We start from the raw sequence: 21,145 nt of genomic DNA, 5'->3' as shown, positions 1-21,145 counted from the left end.
GACCTCGTGAATAGAATTCCTTTATATCACCGACAAAGGTTGGAGAGATTGTTCACTACGGCTTTCATCATATCACTGTGCGCTTCCGGTGCTGTAAGTACTTTTTATGATAATAAGGGACGACACGAACAGGACGTTCAGCTGATGGTAATTGATACGCCTTGCGCATAACAATGCAGTGTCGCTCAGGATTCTTGAAAAATCAAAAATTCTGAGTGGCACTACAATTTCCCTCGTCTCTTTGAGACATAAGTCTCGTTTGCTCAGTAATATCACCAGCTACGACACCCTACTGACGGAAACACAATAATGCTTACACATTACTGCTTCACGACAGAAATAGCCTATGGTTTACTGTAAGTCCTTTTTCTATTTGTAAAAAAGACAATGCCATAAGGAGTCAAGCATGGAAGTATCAATACGTATAAATCCCGTAATAGTCATTTATTGCATACAAGTTATAAATAATTTATATTTCCTTTAAATTCCAGGTGACCATGTCTATGCTCTCATACACCGGCACTCTTATACAAGCCAAGAGCGAACACTAAATATATCAAAGAATATCTACTACTGTATTGAAAATCACATTAAATACCGAATCATACGAGATTGAAAATACTGTGACATTTACGGATAAGGGTAAATCAATTCTGTACGAGTGCAAACATTACCCACGTCAGTATTGTAACGAGTCAGGACAATGTTGACGTGCAAACGATTTTATAACAAAATTTATGTGCAACCTATATAGAGGGCATACGTCATTTTGAAACTCGGTATGACTCCGTATCGTAACAGAAAACAAATCCCGTTAAAAAAGTAAATAGGGCTTGTGGTATACGCGAATTGTACTTGGACAATTTTTTGTTTGAATAATTGAATAAAAGTTCTGTTATATTAATTAATAATTATTTGAACTAACAGAATATACTACATGACAAACCTAGTTACTTCGTTAATAATATTTTAAAACAGTTCTGTTTAAACTAAATAATTATTAAGATTTAAGTCTTCACATTTGTGAGTATGTATGACGTAGTCAAGAATGTCGAGCCAAGAAGCAAGTACGAAGATAATTCGGTATTTGTCTTAGCTCAGGCGTAATTAGCTTGCGGTGTATGTGCGGGCGAGAGCGGGTGCCAGGCGAGCGCCGGGAGCCAGTCAGGGAAGGACTATCGAGCTAGGCGGTTGTTTCGCACGTGCATGCCGGGAACATCACGTTCCTATTACGTAATCGTATTTGCTGTGTTAATTGGGAATTCTACTTTTACGATTGTAAAGTTCATCATTATCATAAGCTGGAAGATGTCCACTGCTGGATAAAGTTCTCCCCATGGATCTCCACGACGACCGGTCCTGCGCTGCCCTCGTCCAAAGTATTCCGGCGATCATGACCAGATCGTCGGTCCATCTTGTGGGGGTGCTACCAACACTACGTCTTCCGGTACGTGGTCGCCATTCGAGGACGTTTCTGTCCCACCGGCCATATTTCCGTCGAACTATGTTCCCTGCCCACTGCCACTTCAGTTTCGCAATCATTTAGGCTATGTCAGTGACTTTGGTTCTTCTACGGATCTCCTTCTGATTGCCATTGCCTCTGTAACGTAATAATACTAATACCGTGTGTTTGTAAGACTGTGTATAACTTGCTGTTATGTTAAACACCGAATGGCAACAGACAGATAATGTCGTATGATAACGTGTAGTGAAGCGATTGAGAGAGCCATTCTGGCTTTCGTTGGCCGTCCATCGTTCTCGCATGGACATGGCCTGAGAATTGAAATAATTTTGATTCTACGCATTGTTCATTTTTCATAATGGAACGTGAATAAGCATTTCTCTTCACAACCTACATAAAGGGTCCTCACATATTTGCTTTTTGCTTGATTGCTATTTTTTAGAAATTGCCATAATGGCGGCGTTACTTAGAGTAAACACTCGTAAAGTTTTTATTAATAGGGTTTATAGATAGCAGTATTATAGTTTTACTGGTACTTCTATTTGTAAATACTAAATATAACATTACATAACTAGATTGTATTATCACACAATATATACCCTGCCGGAATTACAAATAAACTAGATATAAAGTTATAAGCGAGAATAATCCAAGAAAATTATGTAGAATGTTGACTATATCGCTGACAACACTGTCGATACAATGATAATTTTGAAGTTTTTCAAATGTAAGGCAGCCTTGCAAATAAACGCGGGAAACGTAATACATTTTGCTTAATCTCGGTTTGTTATTACGTATAACTTTATACCAAGTTTATTAATAAGGTCGTACAAGTTTAAGCTTTTAGAAAGATTTCTAAAGAGAAGATGTATATGACTCGTGAATATGGGGCTATAAGCTATTTTTAAAACACAATTCTTAAAAGGAATTATTCGTAGTGTTCTAGCTTATGCTTTGATTTTATGATTTTATACAACGTTTGACTAAATATGGATATTACACAAAAAAAAAACGATTCTTCAAATTCCATATATACGGGCTGTTCCTCTGGTTTCATTTGCGTATAACTTATTCTTACTTAAATACCTATCATGGGTTATAACAAAAAACGGTCCTACCGCCGCGAACCGCTCTCGCCTCTCGCTTCCTCACGAATCAAGCACATCTAGCCTATAACTATGCATGTAGTTACAAACCTATCATGGATGACATCGACTTCAAAAATTACAATAATCGTAACTAGAATAAGAATCATTTATTAGATTGTATAAATACGCATTATTTTTATAAACTAAACACTAAAAGTAGTGCATATTATATCTATTGTTTTGAAATAGTGTTTTTGAAGTCGTTGGTTTTTTTGTCAATTTTTTTTAGAATTTTTGATTTTAAGTGAATTTGAAGTACACTAACTAACAATTTGTCTAAATATGTGTAGATATACAAAATTTTTCAATACAGCAATGAACGTAAGCGCTTTGCAATTTGATTACAGACAGTTAGAAATTCTGCCACAGATCGCATCCTTTCTGTAAGTCGTTAAGGAGTCCCATTGATCATCATATTCGACAACGACAATTACTTGACCATAACTATGTTATGGTAGATGACTTAAATATCCGGTTAGCTTAAAAATTATTCGGCCGAGTATCGTTAAATTGCTCCTAAGAATTGAAGAGTTCCGTTACTTTGTCAAGGATTCCGTAATCAGAACCTAACTAAACTCTCACCAAACTATCTCTGAAGCATATCCTTTCCAATAAAAAATCGATCATCAAAAAGAATCATCGAAATCGGTTGGCACGATATTGAATTATACTTAAATTTATCATCCACTTTGCTATACGTATGTATAGCAAATTTAAGACTTTTATGGTTTTCTCATGGATGCCATTGTCAGATATGGACCAAAATCCACACGGGGAGCACCAGCTTTCAAATAAAAAAGGATTTTCAAAATCGGTTCACCCAGTCGAAAGTTTTGAGGTCACAAACATAAAAAAACCGACGAATTGAAAACCTCCTCCCTTTTTGAAGTTGGTTAAAAATAACTATGCGATTTTAGGTTACTGTTCTTAATATTTATGTTTATGAGTTATTTTTTTTTATATTTTTATTTCATCTTTTGTTATTTAACAATATACCTTCTTATGTATAAAATAAAATATTCATATAAATACTTCTTAAGTACAGTAGTTGTGAGCGAAGTGATGCATTTGCACCACGCATAAACCTACACAGTTTTCTGTGGCGCATCTTAGCCTTAAGTTTTCATTGTACTCTTTTTTTTTAATATGAAATAATAATAAAAAAAAAGTACCGCAGAAGTTTCTAGATACACTGAGAATCAATTAAAAAAAAATCTTTAAAGGCTTATTGAGAAATCTAATATAACTATAGCTTATACTATTTATATAACTAGCTTGTATAAACAAAATGATCCAGAGATTAGCGAGTTAAAAAAAACAAATCTCACTTCAACTTTTTAATAATAGTATCAAACATTTTCATTAACTAAAATGGCTATCATGTACTAAAATACATATTATATTATAAAAATGTAACTTTTACACAAATAACTTATGTCAGTTACAAGTACACGTGTTTTAATCCTTTAAAAAGTATTTTTATTCAAATATTATAAGTGTTTAATACCAACCGTAATTTACAAAATAATTTTAGATGAAGATGGATCGTCGATTTTTAACCAATTGTCAAAATATGGTTGGATGAAGGCTGCGTAGGACTGATCGTCATGGCGATCTTTGGATCAAATCTCTTCTAACACATCGTTGTTAGGGAGGCTCCTTTGCAAAGGAAGTCGGCTAGATTATGGGTACCACAACGGCGCCTTTTTCTGCCGTGAAGCAGTAATGTGTAAACATTACTGTGTTTCGGTCTGAAGAGCACCGTAGCTAGTGAACTAGCTAGACTTTACATAACTAACTTATGTCTCAAGGTGACGAGCGCAATTGCGCTGCATTGTAATGGGTAGTATCAATTACCATCAGCTGAACGTCCTGCTCGTCTCGATCCTTATTTTCATAAAAAAAATATTGATTTTTATAGTAGTGTGATCAAAAAATATTGATGACAATATAGTAAAAAATCTAATTTTGAACCAATGTTGAGTAAAATAAATTATATGCCAAATGCTTACTCACTTTAACACTTATAAGTTACTTCATATAAAACAATTTGGCTTTACTAGGGGACGCTCGACTACGGATGCAGGTGTTGAACTCATCAGGAATATTTTTGAGGCCTGGGAGGAATCACAGAACGCACTTGGTATCTTCTGTGATTTATCTAAGGCTTTTGATTGTGTTCAACATTCAACGCTGGTCAGGAAGCGATGCCACTATAGTATAAGAGGATCTGCACTCGATCTTCTGATCTCATATTTAAATAATAGGATTCAGAGGGTCGAGGTGAATGGCAGGAGATCTCCTGGGACTCCTCTCGGTATGGGGGTACCACAAGGGTCTATTCTTGGACCCTTCCTCTTCCTAATTTATATACATGATCCTACCTAACCTTGTAGAAAAAAAACACAAGGTGGTATTGTTTGCGGATGACACTTCACTTATATTCAAAGTGAAACGAAGCCAAGCTTTGTATGACGAAGTAAACAATGGTCTATCTGACATCGTGTACTGGTTTAGCGCCAATAACTTATTGTTAAATAATCATAAAACCAAATATATTAAATTCACCGCGCCGAATGTAAAAAATGTAGATGCGAATATTTTATTAAATGAAGAGGTGGTACAACCAGTGGTATCTACTATATTTCTTGGCATTGCGGCCGATATTAATACTATCTTTGTGCTGCAGAAGAGGGCTATTCGCGCGATTTATAACCTAGGTCCTAAAGAATCATTAAGAGAAAAATTTAAAGAAATAATTTGACTGTTGCTTCTCAATACATTTTTGATAAATTTTTGTATGTTCATAAGCACATTGAGGAATTTTCTAGAAACTATGTTAACTTATAAACTTGTTATGCCTACTACTCGGTTGGGTCGAGTTAGTTAGTCTTTTGTTGGGCGATGTATAAGCTTCTACAATATGATCCCAGAAAATGTACAAAACAAATGTGTTACGAAATTTAAAAGAATTGTTATAAAACGTTTGTGTGGGGAAGGTTATTATAGCATAAACGATTTTCTTAATGACACCACGGACTGGGAATAAAGCGAACACCCTCAGGCTCTTTAATTATAAATGTTTATTGTACGATATTACATTGTAATCCATATTTTATATTAAAAAAAAAAAGCCCGCTGAGTTTCTTGCGCCCATTTTTCTCAGGTCGGAGGCAGTCTCTTTTGAATGTGTGGTAGATTTTGACGTTCAATAAGTGATTTTAAATCCTATTTTCAATAAAAATATTTGAATTTGAATTTGAATATAGTATTGCTTTTAAAAAATTATTATTTTCAATAACTCGCTTTTGCGGTAAAACGTGGTTTGTGTGATGAAAAGCCCTATTGGTAAGCCAAGAGAGAGTTGGGCAACTTGAAAACCTTTGAAATTCTTCGTAGATGTGTAGATTTCCTCTGGATTTTTCCATTCACTGTAAGATTACATTTTATTTATTAGACAATGTTTTAACATAATCTTGTTACATTTTACCTATTAAATTATTGAATGTAATAAAATAAAAACTACAAGAGATTGCACTTACATACTTTAACAAGAGCTGTTGATAATTAGATACAAAATAAATTTACCGGAAAGTATGATACATAAATATTATTGTCATGTTGACCAAACCAAAAGTATTGCCGACTTTTGAACTTGTTTAAAATTGGAAGAGAAGTTTATCATATGCTATGTCTACAGTATTCTTACCTTCAGTGCATTGCTAGTATGGCCTCACGTTGGCTGCGTCCGGTAGCGCGGGCGCGGTGGCTTCCGTTTCCACCGGATGTGACACGTCTTTCGCGCCAACGCTTTCATACTCCTCTACAGCGGAACATTTATTGTGTACAACATCTCGATTCAATAATCGAGTGTAAATACATTTTTATAAACAATATTTTTGAAATCATATTTTATTATAATTGAAAGACCTATCCCCACCATGTTTATAACGGTCTTATTCATATTATTATTTATTGGGAAGATATTTCATTGATTTTAAGAGACTGATATTAAGACTTAATTATCACAAATAAAATTTGAAAACAACCTCTCGCGTCCCATGCGAGTGCTATTCCAAGTGAACTAACCGCTCGAGAGACGTATCGTCATAAAATCTTGTATGCCTTGTTCAACTCTCAGGTCGTGGGTTCGAGTCCCGCATGGTTAATAAAATTTCGTTTTCAAATTTTATTTGTTTATTAATCCTAGTAGTGAGGGCCATCACTTTAATAACATAACAAATTGTTAAGATTTATATTACATTGATGTAAAATATTTTATATATAAATCATATTTCCAGCCTTATTCATATTATTATTTATTGGAAAGATATTTAATTGATTTTAAGAGACCGATACCTTACAAGCTTAATTATGATTACATTGATGTTCAAAATATGAAACATTTTTTAAATAAATCATATTTAGAGGTCTAGGAAAATTTCAAAGGGATTTTTCAATAGTGTGTACAGTACTAATTATCGTGTACAAAAATTTAACGAGGCGTGATTAATTTTAAATATTAAACGATATAAAAAAGTAATTAATTAATTTCGTAAATTTAGTAAATCGTCTGTGTAGGATTAAAGACCCAACCTTCGAGGAAGATTTTGGTTACAGTCATCCGAATGTTAACAAAATATATATCGGCAAATGACGAAATAAGGCCAAAGGCATTTTCTTTACTAAATTTTTACTAATAAATTTATTAATTAAAGTATAAACCCAAAGCACAAAAATGAAAATAAAATAAATAAATATTCATACACACTAAAATAATTAGGTACCTAAAATACAATTATTTAATTAAATTTCATTTTATTTCACACCTTCAGTGTGCAAAGCTATTTTCTATTTACATTTCGATGTGTCGAGATCCGAAGAGCTATCATTTGACTACGCAGGTCGTGGCCCACCTGGAGGATTTAAATGAGAGAACTATTTATTAAAATAACAATAAGAGAGCCCATTACAGCATGTAGAATATATTGACATTAAAAAGACATGACATTCACATAATATTGACTCGTGCACGGGCGTCCATATTTTCAACAATAAAATCGAACATCGTTTAAACAACAAATTATTTTTTAACTTCTTATGCTCTGAAATTGCTTATTTATGCACGATAAAGGCTGCACAAAATCGATTTTTGTGCACAAGTGCATTTATATTAATGTCACTAATGTATTTATATTATGGCAAAGTAAATGAGCCATACAGCCATACACAATAAAAAGTTCAGAGAGAGAATTTGTTATTTTATAATATTTACTTTAATTTATTTACCTCATGTGTTTTTTAAGACATAAAAGATATTAAAATTAAAATACAGTAGGTTATTTAATTAATTAAAAAATCACTGGATCACTTGGCGTTGCGTAGAGATGTAGCTTCATTGTGTGGCTTCTACCGCATTTATCACGGGGAGTGCTCCGAAGAGCTGTTTAACCTGATTCCTGCCGCCGAATTCCACCTTCGCACGATACGCCACAAGTTAGGATATCATCCCCACCATCTGGATGTGTGGCGGTCCTCCACAGTGCGGTTTTCAAGGAGCTTTCTTCCACGTACTACAAAGCTGTGGAATGAGTTTCCTTGTGCGGTGTTTCCGGGTCGATACGACATGGGTACCTTCAAAAAAAAGGGCGTACTCCTTCCTTAAAGGCCGGCAACGCTCCTGTGCTTCCTCTGGTGTTGCAAGAGATTGTGGGCGGCGGTGATCACTTAACACCAGGTGATCCGTACGCTCGTTTGTCCTCCTATTCCATAAAAAAATATATAGTAGACTGTATAGGTCTGGAGCCCAAGCCTAATATCAATGTCGTAAGTAAGTTAAAAAAAAAAGCGGCGGGAAACAGGTTTTGCCTTTTCGTGCGTTTTTTAATTTCTTCAAATTTGCTTAAATTGTTAGAAATGTCCAGTGAAGAAAAAGAATTAGCACTCTCTCCTAATATGCTAGTCAAGCCACCCAGAACCTTAGAGTTCATTTTAAGAAGAAATCTCATTCATTTTTACAATTTATGTTCATTTAATGATTTATGTTCATTAAATGAATAACAATATATCAAGACCTTATAGACACAAAGGTCAGACAGAGGAAACAGTTATATCAACACTCTGGACTTCGAAGAACGAATTATTTAAACAATGAACTCATAAAAAGAACATTATGGAGGAATACTGGGTATTGGTATTCAACAACATCCTACACAACGGTAACCCTCTTCCCGCGCTCCAGTACCGCACCACAGTATATACACAGTAGCATTGGCGAGGAGCATCATTGACATTACCATAGCTTAAGTAATACATTTGTTAAAATAAGGTATAATAAATAAAGTGTTTTTTTAAATATCTAAAATCCAGATATTTTGACTCGCTTATGGAAATTAATGCACAGAGAGTTGTATATAGTAATTGTAATAACAGATATTACCGCCGAAGTCTTGGGAAAAATATCTCAAAGTTTACGATAGTTTTGTAAATGTCGTCAGAGCCATCTTCTCATAATATGCCATCTTCTCACAATATGACGTCATCTTCACAAATTCTGAAAAATACCGTTAATATGCCGGGAAAAACAATATCCTTCAGTATTCAAAACTGTACTAATTTTAGTTTTGAATATTAATAATTACAGAAATGTTAAGTTATACTACTGTTTTATTTCCTCGCAATCTAAATGAAAAGCAGAGTTTATAACTCGTCCACAAAACCATTTTATCGTTCGTTTTGTGCACTCGTTGTAAAATCTACTTTTTTTGTGGTTTACGCGCAAAATTAAGTCTTTTAGGGGTGTGGTTGAACAAGCTACATTTCCGTATTCTTCGTATTCTATAGAGATGACTCGATAAGATGCCAGTTTTCTCCAGCACTGGTATGGACCAGTGATATAGAGATATCCCGATACAGACCTGTATGACTGGTTTGCAAGGCGTACCTAAGTAGGTACGCCTTGCTTGGTTGCCTCTCATGACCGTACTATTGAAGTCAATAGTACGGTCATGAGAGGCAACCAACATAACATTAATTTACAGAATAAAAAGTGTAAGAGAGATATAGGCTTCGGGAGCTCTAGCAATCACGTGCTTCGGGCTTGACAACAACCTATGCTGCGGCGAGTGAGAAAGATGTTCCACTCACTGGAAAAACCTCTCGGGAGACCCAAAATGATGGAAGTTTCAAGAAAAGTACTTTGTACATATATACAATCAATAGCCATAGTTATACAAAGACTTACTGCCAACCCTTCCTTTGATTTCAGAGTCACCACCTTTGTTTGTTTTTTAATGGAAAAGGAGGACAAACGATCGTACGGGTCACCTGGTGTTAAGTGATAACCGCCGCCGCCATTCTCCTGCAACACCAGAGGAATCACAGTAGCGTTGCCGGCCTTTAAGGCTTAATTAAAATGAAAATGAAAATACACATTAAAATGAAATTAAAAAAATAATAAAAATGAAAATACACATATCTTATTTGATATACAATATTAAATACACATATTTAATTTGATTAAATATTTAAAATTAAATGAAATGTCGTATCGTCCCGGAAACATCGCACAACGAACCTCAATTCACAGCTTTGTGGAACGTGGAAGAAAGCTCGTTGAAAACTACACTGTGGAGGACCACCACACATTCTGATGGTGGGGATGATATCCTAACTTGTGGCGTGTTGTGCGAAGGTGGAATTAGGCGGCAGGAATCAGGTTAAACAGCTCTTAGGAACACTCCCCGTGATAACTTTTGATGGTAACACTTTTTGTTTGATATACCAGAACATCCGCCAGCCATGACGAAAGCTGAACAAGAACTGGCGGCTCTACTATCAATAATTTTAGAGAGCAGGGATGTCATAGTAATATGTTTTAACATTAGTTAGCTTTAGCTGTCACCTTTTTAAGGATATAATGGACAATGGGTGTCTGGTACGCCCTTTGAATATTCAGTGCCGGAATTAACGCGTTTCCACCGAAGTCAACTTAGGGGCGCACGCTCTGAGCACGGTGGGAGAAATATCATCTAAGGGAAATAAAAGTCTCCGAACAATTTTCTCTCTCTCTTGTCGTGTACTTTACCACTACTGGAGGCTAGCCATATTAGTTCACTGAACTTTTTTCTCCTAGTATTTGTAACAAGTTTTCCTCTCCCAGGTCTTTTGCTATTGGTCGAGACCCTAATGTTTCGCAAGCATGATTTCTGTCTACGTCTGGCGTTTCGATTTCCCTTTATCTTTTCCATCATTAGAAGTTTTTGAAGTTCATATTTCATATGACACCACCCAGATATTCTACTTTTCTTCGTTTGTCGGTCTGCAGTAGTTACCAGTTTCTGCCAACGTAGTGGATTTTATAATAATAATAATTCCTTTATTTCAGGCTACATGGCCCATAAAATAAATACCTTATAGTCTAACATACATATGATATATAACTTAAATCTACGTCACATTTTCGCGGCGATGTGAGGCGCGGGTTCGGTAGCTTCCGGCGGTCGGCGACGTCCGCGATACTTGCGGAACACGACCCCCTTCGGCCACAGCTGCACGTCCAGGAAGGTTGAAATATGATCTGTCGGGACGCGAACAACAAAAGAGTTAAAGTCTACTGCGTGACGCATCACCAACTTTTCGACACCCAACCGGAACCTTGTCTTCTCCACCAAGTACTGAACAATGTCGGAGGCCTTGGTGGTGTGGTGAAAGCGAGAGACGTAGATATACGTCGCTGGGATTACGGGACGCAGGACCTGGTTCTGTCCTATCGGTGCTGTGCCACATTGGTTATGACTAGGAGGTCTCCTCTTCTTCCGCTCCACCTTAATGAAGCCATCCTTGTTGGTCAGACCCTTCGACACAGCTCTACAAGCGGGTTTGTTGCGGGCGTGCCCGCTTCCACTTTCTGTCCTCAGCACTGTCCGCTTTCTAGGTTGCTGGCGGATGGCAGCAGCATAGTCACGTTGAGGTGTTGACGTAACGACAGCAGGCGACATCTCTGAGAGGGGAGGAGGTGAGGGACGGGCGGCAAGTACATTACCGCTTACACGTGCGGGTGCAGCGGCCGGTGTCGAGTCGAATTTCGCTGATTCAATACTCGCTGGCGAAGCAATGCAAGCCCCACGTCGTGTGTTGATGTTATTGGCCTCTATTGACCTGCTTACAACGGTATTGTTGCGAAAAGTCGCAACTTCAGCTTGCAGGTCCCTGATGGTGTACTGAGATGCCTCTAATTTCAACACTACTTCTGCCAGGCCTGCCTTGAGGTTTGTGATGTCCTTCAGCAACCTGGTGACGTCGACATGGTCGAAGGTGACGGGCGGTAACTTGTTCAAGTTCCTTTCCACGAAAGACGGTACGTCATCAGGATCAGTAACCTTCAGGAGATTTATCATGTCCTGAAGACTTCTCTCTCCCCTTTCACCCCTCCTGCGGGACGGCATCTGTTCAGTTTTCATCAAAACCTCGTACAGGAGCGTCTTGGCGTTGATGATCTCCTCACTCTTGAAATTTGATGCACAGATCTGGATGATGCTGATCTCGTCTATACTATCAATTGCGTGCTGAAGGAATGCCAGCAATTCATTGGCTATGAGTTTTTCGGAACTCATAGTCATAATAGCGTGCAGCGGCGGTTGCCGCACAGATCGCGAATATAAATTATATTCGTAAGTTCAGTGAGCATGTACGTTACCGAGCGCGCTCGGAACTGAACTGGTTTATATATGATAGCACTTTAGATTCAGTCCTGACACTTTTAGTCAGGGCTTAAGTGATTCTTAGAAATAACCATTAATTTTATTTAACACATTCATATCAGCTCCACCCTTAGCGATGAGCGAGGGTTTCATCCCCATGTGCAGCGGTGGTATGGATGACTGGCTGAAGTCACGAACAACAGCTTTCGATAACTTCCGAAAAGTGCTATGCTAGTTTGACGATGTGCAATAATTTCACTCGGGCGATTTGTTGCTTAAATAACTTGGAGCCACGGTTATATTTACTCTTTGGAACTTGCAGTTTGGAAATCATTTCATCAGCCTATCGACCTCAAAAGATCGTGAAAGTTTGGTGTTGCAAGCCTATTAGGGTCGTGGGCATGCCCATAGTGACCATAACAGTGGATTCGCGTTTGTGCAGGATATTAAGCTATCGACTGAAAAGTGAGCACCAATCTGGATGCAAATAATTAACTTCATATTATAATTTACCTCTAGGTACTTGTACACTACATATCAAGTCTACATATCAAGAATGTACACACAACATATTTAAGTTAACAAACCCTAAAAAAATATATATAAAAAGCTTACTTACTATAATGAGGTTGTCTGGCCACCCGTGTCTGTCCGCTTGGGTTGTTTTATCCCGCTCAAAGTCACGCGTGGCGAGTGTAGGTACCTACTATTACATTTTGCTTGGCACCTACTTCAAATCTATCAAGATGTAGTACAACAAACAAATAATAGTATTTTATTAATATTAAAGGTAAAGTTTGTATAAGAGGTGTATTAAATTAATTTTTTAGTTATTTAATACTTTTCAGTTTTAGAGGTCGGTTTTTTTAAACGCAGTTTTTTTACATTTTAGTGTCAGTTAATAACTATAATATTTAATCAACCTGTATGAAAACTCCTAAAAAATCGTACACAAAAAACAATTATATCATCCAAGTAGACAATAATTTTCATAAAAAATGTTCATAAAATGAAAATTACTGGGCTAAACTATTTAACATTTTGGGACTAATTGGCATCTACTCCGCATCGAATTAAAGAAGAATTACGTTAATCGGATCATAAATCTCAGAATAATCGGTGTATATACGTGTATATACATAAAATAATACCGATCGAATTGAGAACCTCCTCCTTTTTGAAGATCTATTGCTGACAATTTAATTGACAAAAATGACTAGTATTTATAAGTAGTCCCCATTTATAACATTTTTGATTAAAATAATCATCGCATGTAATACGACAGTCTCGGCTCGGAGGGGCAACTGTATGAAATAAATCTGTAGAAAGAGGTCTTCAAAAAAGAGCTCAACTCAATAACTGTGTACTCTAATCATCTCGTATTGCCGTTCGTGAAACTTTTTTCATCTTTACTCACATCTGATTAGTCGCTTTGGGATTGTTTTTTAAATAGCTCTTAATATCCAATTTGCGTATTCAAGGTATAGTGTTTATTCGATATTAAGAATGGACTGTAGATTATTTGGTAGGCGCAATAAAGCATCCGTGAAAAAAGGAACAATGCATGTACCACCTACCTTTACTGCTCCTCGCCACACAGCACCCACCGGTGCGCGACACTACAGGAACCCACATGTCCGACTCGAGGGGCGGCCACGAACGTCTCGGACGGAACCTTCTCGTGCGGCGGTCGAAGCGGAAGAGAGCTTGTGTAGGCTTACGAGTTGCTCCCACACACGCATACGTCACGCGATTGTCACGACTAGCGCCACCGTTTGCGTTTAAAAGAAGGATAAAATGTACAAACAATGGAATTACAAACATATACATTCTTAACAACTAACACGAATCAATTAGGCCATTTGCTGGCTTAAACTGTCATGTTGTGCCATGGCGCGGTGTTTCCGGGACGATTCGACATAGGTACCTTCAAAAAAAGCGCGTTCAGCTTCCATAAAGGCCGGCAACGCTCATGTGATTCCTCTGGTGTTGCATGAGAATGTGGGCGGCGGTGATCACTTAACACCAGGTGCGCTCGTTTGTTCTCCTATTCCATAAAAAAAAAATATTAAGTACTTGCTAAAATATATATTTTGCAAGCTTATGCCATGCGTATCCTATGGATTTTTAGTTTTAATAATTAAGACCTGTCAGAAGTTTCAAATAAATATTAGATATTGACTTGACATTTCACGTCTTTTTATACTTTAGCTATGCCAAGGAATACGATGGTGCAACCCTATGTTAAGGTCAGCGTTAATGTTAATGAAAATTTTACTTAAAGCTTAACTATAACAGCCAATATGATGCACCCCAGAATATTTTATTAAATCTGTATCGAATATTATATTGACATGTGTAATGATCATTCAGTTTGAAGGCTAATACATCGTTGTCTCTGGTATTATTTTGGCAGCGCTTTATAAAACAACAATAAGCTGGCAATTTGATTGGAACCTGTGAGCAGCTTGACAAATGATAGCGGGATCTCACTGTTAGGGTAACGTGATAGCATAATATAACTTTACTACGTCAGAACCATCGCTAGTTCTGTGTTAAATATTAAACGTTTTGGTTTGTGTGTAATAATAATAATATTCAATTCAAATTCAAATATTTTTATTCAAAATAGGATTTAAAATCACTTATTGAACGTCAAAATCTACCACCCATTCAAAAGAGTATATATTATTATAAATATATTCTATATGCTATATATATTAAACATATGCTAGTTACTAGATATATTTTGACAAAAATAATATATTTTTTATATTGTGTACGACTTGCATTAAAATGGTAAACAATTGTAGACTTATTTTATGCTTGCAGTAAATTACTATACCTGGGGGTTAATTATATTACTTAACCTAATTATATTATAATAATTAACTTAATTATATAATTAATAAATTTAATTCAATTAATTAATTGGGGGAGATCAAAGCACATGGTATAAACGATAAAAAAATCAATTGTTATTTTAGAATGGGGACATAAAATACGCTCGGGTAGAGCAACTTAACTGTTACAAATAATAGTTTATTTGTTTATAATTATAAATTTTCTATAATATCATTTTGGAACAGCCTGTAAGTAGCTTAGTAGCCGTGCGTTATTGTAGGCACTGACACCTACCTGTCCCACGCCGCACCGGAGTTGTTCAGAACACGTAGTAATAGAAGTAGCACCCACGGTGGTGCGATTTTTTTTATAAGCAGTTATAAGGGTTCCCGGGTTTGAATCCCGGTAGGTGCAAGCATTTATATGATGAATATGGATGTTTGTTTCCGAGTCATGGATGTTTATTTCTATTTATGTATGTTTAAGTAAGTATATTGTATTAAATATATCATTGTCTTGTAACCCATAATACAGGCTATATATGCTTAGCTTGGGGCAAGATAATTTGTGTGAAAAGTGTGTCAATATTATTATTATTATTATAAGGTTTGAAAGTTACTTTGGCATTTCAATATATTTTTTTATGTATACGGTTATGTAGTTCTATCCGTGTATTCATTTAATGTCGCCATTGTAGCAGCACGCTGTATAACAATTTTACATAAAATATGAGTTATTGATTTTTTTTATTAAAGTAAGGGACAAGACGAGCAGGACGTAATGCTGATGGTATTTGATAAGCCCTGCCATCACAATGCAGTGCCACTCGGGACTCTTGAAAAACCCAATAAATCTGAGTGGCACTGCAAATGCGCTCGTTACCTTGAGACATAAGATGTTAAGTCTCATTTGCCCAGTTAGTTTAGTAGCTACGGCGCCCTTCAGACCGAAAAACAGTAATGCTTACACATTATTTTTTCTCGGCACAAATAGGTGCCGTTATGATATGACCCATAATCTAACCGGAATCATGTGCAAAGGAGCCTTCCACTGGTTTTTACTTAGAGCATTGTACATAATTGTGAGATAATCTTAAAGTAAGTAGTCTGTATTTGTAAAAGTATTTTTTTACAGTTTTACGTACTTAACGAATATTGAATAATAATATCGATAACGATATTGCAAATAATATACCATTTGTAAAAGCACGGTAAAATAAAATTAACAAAAAAACAACCGACTTCAAAAAAAAAAACTATTCTAAAACAGTACATATGCACTAAATAGTAAAAAAAAATGCGTATTCTTCCACAACTTAATAATCAATATTAATAAAGTAGTTACAATTATTGTTATTTTTGGAAGACCAAGTAGACCAAGACCAGGTAGAACGCTTACGGCAGCAACGAACGTATATTGCAGTTTGATTACAGACAGTTTGCTGTGAAATTCTGCCACAGATCGATCCCTTACTGTAAGCCATGGGTGGTAGATTTTGACGTTCAATAAGTGATTTCAAATCCTATTTTGAATAAAAATATTTGAATTTGAATTAAGGAGTTCCATTGATAATCATATTTGACTACACTGGACTACTGGAGTAGTACTGGACCAAATTGAAATAGGACCACACGGGAAACACCAGTTTTCATATACTCGTAAAGAAAGAATACCTAAAATCGTCGAATTGAGAACCTTCACCTTTTTTAAAGTCGGTTAAAAATCGCGTTTTATTCAGTCGCGGTATATTAGAGTGAGATCACTAGGTCAGGTAAGCCGTTAGATACATGGATTGTATGATGCATACTGACTGCACGTATACGCTGTGCGTGTTTAGTAGGATCAATAAAGCATATCGCTTCTATTTAACTCATAATTTAAATATTTTTATCACAATTTGAATTTTTCATATCGTATTGTATCTAAAAGTAAAAGTACTTTATCTACTTCACTTTATTTAATTGTAATAAATTAAACTTTAAATAAAAATGAAAAATTTGTGGTATTCGTATAAATACGCACACAAAAAGTTTAGCACTTCTAGCTAATCGGAACTATTAGAATTTCAAATGCTATATTTTTTGAAACGTTGCAACCTTCTTAGTAATAAAAAAAATCGATAGCATGCAAAAACGCTAACACTGCCTCTTCAGAATTGGTAAAAGTGAAACCTCTTTTAAAATCATAAAAAATCATCGCTCTAAAATCTTTTCGACTTAATTCCATTTTCATTGCGTACGTAGAACTTTGATGTGTGATAAAAAACAATTGACAATTGATTTCCCATCAATTGTTTATTTTTTATTACTAAAAAGGTTGCAACGTTTCAAAAAATATAGCATTCGAAAAATATAGCATCCATTTGTTTCCGAAGCGGTAGTAGTATCTAGTATATTAGAAATGACATCAAAAAGAATTCTAAAGGAATCAATTTTGAGAAAATAAATGCCATTTATGCCTTTTTTTACGAACGTATGGGTCACCTGATGTTCAGTGATCACCGCTGCCCACATTCTCCTACAACTCCTGTGGAACCAAAAGTGTGTTGCCAGCGTTTTTGGAAGCTTTTCTCGTGTTTCTATAAGTAACACATGTCGTATAGAAAATAAATTTGTATTAGCTGCGCCTGTATGTATCTATTTATGTAGCGGAATCTTCCAATATAATTTACATACTTATCCAAACAACATCTAGAATACTAGAATATTAGGACACTTATCTAGTTCCGTTAATAATATCATGTTTTCATTTTTTTTATGTAAATAAGGGACGAGACGATTAAGACGTTCAGTTAATGAAAACTGATGGTACTGATACCCTTTACAATGCAGTGCCGCTCAGGATTCTTGAAAAAACCCAAAAATTCTGAGCGGCACTAGATTGCACTCGTCGCCTTGAAACATAAGACGTTAAGTCTCATTTGTCTAGTAATTTCACTAGCTACGGCGCCCTTCAGACCGAAACACAGTAATGTTTACACATAACTGCTTCACGGCAGAAATAGGCACAGTTGTGGTACCCATAATCTAGTTGGCATCCTGTGCGAAGGAGCCTCCCACTGGTAAATTATTTTCATTACATCGGTCTTGTATCCTACCGAATGTAGCCATCATGATATTCACAAAATTATCCAATTTACTTGATAATTTGCCAATGCGTAAAGGACCAATAACAAAATAGTATTTTTGTAAGTTTTTGTTATCATAACCATCAAGGCCTAAGATAATAACATGTTATATCTATGATATTTCTAGAAACAAGTTCGTGAGTAATTATTTAAAGTGTCTACTTATGATATTATTTTAAGACTAAAACAGAAGAAGGATCTTAACAAAATATAGATATGCATAGATAGTTGCTTAGCGATATAACGTCGGAAATTTCCAAAATATATATATATATATATATACTTTACTTATTATATACTTATAACACACACTAACACTAACAATATTACTATATTGTAATATTACTTGAGTAACTTATGAAGAAATAAGAAATTAGAAATCACATAAAACATTACGTGAGAAAGTTACTAAAACATAACAAAACCTGTAAATATTATTTACTAGAAAAAACTATTGCTCTTATATAATAAACGAACCGATCGAGTTACTAAGCCCGTTACAAAAGAAGTATTATTAAATAAAGTACAACAAAAGATTTGAATCTACCCTCCGTACTAGTGTTAAAAAACTGTATATGCGCACGGACTAGTAAAAAAATAAGGACTCCGCGCCGTGATATTAGCAATTGAATCACCTTTATGCTAGAGTGTGTGCGGTTACGGGGTATACCAGATACACAATTTTTTCTCCCTTAAATAATCATATATCCACAAATACAGGGTGGACCAAAAGTCCGTTTATAATTGGAATGATGATTAAAAAAACTAATTACAGTAGATTAAAATTGTTTATTGTTTTCGATAGTAAACAAAAGGGGAATTTATTTCTTAAAAATCACATCATCCATATGCAATCCTTCATTATTCTGGCATTGTTACAATCTAGAGTGGAAATTTTCGATGACAGCTTTACATGTTTCTGTTGAGATGTTTTGGATTTCTGTGCGAATACGATCCTTTAATTCGTCAAGAGTTACTGGGTTGGTTGGCTGGAATGCAGGGGTTTTTGATCACCATGACATAGAGTCACTAAAATAACGACAATTTTGTCTATTAACATGCCCATTTAGGTGGAAGTGTGCCTTGTTGAGAAAAAAATGTTTGTAAAACTGGTGAATCGCTCTACCATTTCGTTCGCAAACTGCAACCTAGTGGCATGGTCCTGAGGCCTTAATTCCTGCAACATTTGGATTTTATAGGAATGTAGACTTAAATGCCTCTATTTATTCACGGTATGTGTGGATTGATGCATCTACTATACTCAATAACTCTTGTGTTTATAAGTATTAATTTACTTTTCTTTTTTTGACTTACTCGTGTAAGCCTTTCAGTTTTTGACTTTTGAGTATTTTTGTTGCGTCACTTTGCATATATTGTAATTGAAATGATTTGTAAAACAACTAAAATGTAAATCTTGACTTAAAAGAGTGGCAATGAGTTTCTTGCTACTTCTTCTCATTAGCTCAACCCTTTACGAAGTAGCGGTAAATTCAATAAGAAACAATATTTATATATATTTTTTGACATTCATAAGTGTCATTTTTGTGACCTACATGAATAAAGTGTTTTTTGAATTTTTGAATTTTGAATTTTTTTGAATTTTTGAAATCTTTCTTGAGAATGCGGTTTAATACATCATTATCTTGGCACGTTAAGGACAGCAGACCGCTTTCGAGTTGATAGTCCAGGTTGGTCACGAACAGACGATTTTACTCGCTCCACGTTTTCGGTGTCCCTCGACGTTCTAGGCCGGCCAGATCGACGTAAATCCATTGTTGAACCCGTCTTCTCAAACTTGAGCACCCATTTTTTAATTAACATACCTGATGGAGCTAGATTTTTGTGTCGTATCTTGTAATGATTGCAAAACTTTCGTTGAGCTAAGGTCGCAGAATCGTTGTTTCGATAGAACTCGCGTACACAAAATACACTTTGACTACCGCTAAACGACGCCATGGTTCTAAATTCCCATTGGCCGCTCTTGCAATGCGTTACCCTTCCACCACCCTCCGCCGCTGCTAGACGCGGCAACCGATTCAAATGTAAACGGACTTTTGGTCCACCCTGTACTTTTATAGTATTGTTTTTACACTTTTTCACAACGCACTACGGCATTTTTAAAATATTTTATTGCGACGCAAACTGATCTGTCACAGACAATGGCAAATCTCATAACGGCGGCCGATCGGCTTGTATTAGTGTAAGTGTATGTCTGGGGCTATGTATTTACACGTTTACCGGCTTGTTTTGGTGCCTCACTGTTGTGTAAGGTGACACGGAGTCCTTCTTATTTTACTCCTCCGTGTATATGCGGTATATGTTCGCTAAATATAATTTAAATTGAAGAAAATAAACTAAACGCAAGCGAAATGATTCTCACATCGTGAAAGTTTCAGCTCACGGATGCAGGGACGAATCGGAAGCGAATTAACATGACTTGAGCGTGGAATGCAAATGATATTCCAGATTCTGGTACAGATTGTAGGACGTGATGCCTTTGAGGAACTGTAAACGCAGCTCTAATGAATACGCGATTATATTTGAAACTGGATTCTTTCATGGTTAGCTGAATTCAGTTAGAATTTGAGTTATTGCTGTTTTGTACATAAACTAATTGTTTTTTTAAACTTAAACTTTAACAGATTCCCAAATCGTGTATATATTTCTATTCTACAATATGTTAACTCAGTATTTGTAAACAAATTTGAAAAATCTCATTCAAATTCAAAAGCGTCTCTTTCTCCCGCCAAGCAGTAGATCAAAAGCCTAAAGATTTAAATAACAATTTGCTTAATAAACAAATTGAAATTTAGTTATTAAGGTATCTTGGTTAACAAATTTTTTGCAAAATAGCAACAAAACT

The 21,145-nt window shown here is 35.7% G+C and overlaps 1 long non-coding RNA gene across 1 annotated transcript in view; it reads right to left on the bottom strand.

Moving 5' to 3' along the window:
* The window catches only part of LOC126977442 (uncharacterized), a 255,245-nt gene extending 241,252 nt beyond the window's left edge, over window positions 1-13,993 (bottom strand). Inside the window, exon 1 of the long non-coding RNA XR_007732215.1 lies at window positions 13,889-13,993. This is a non-coding gene — a long non-coding RNA (uncharacterized LOC126977442). The remainder of the gene's footprint in view (window positions 1-13,888) is intronic.
* Window positions 13,994-21,145: the final 7,152 nt, after the last annotated feature.

This window comes from Leptidea sinapis, chromosome 45 (assembly GCF_905404315.1).
Source record: "Leptidea sinapis chromosome 45, ilLepSina1.1, whole genome shotgun sequence".
NCBI lineage: Eukaryota > Metazoa > Arthropoda > Insecta > Lepidoptera > Pieridae > Leptidea > Leptidea sinapis.
The sequence above is the reverse complement of the archived record's forward strand: the minus strand, read 5'-3'. Positions and strand labels throughout refer to the sequence as shown.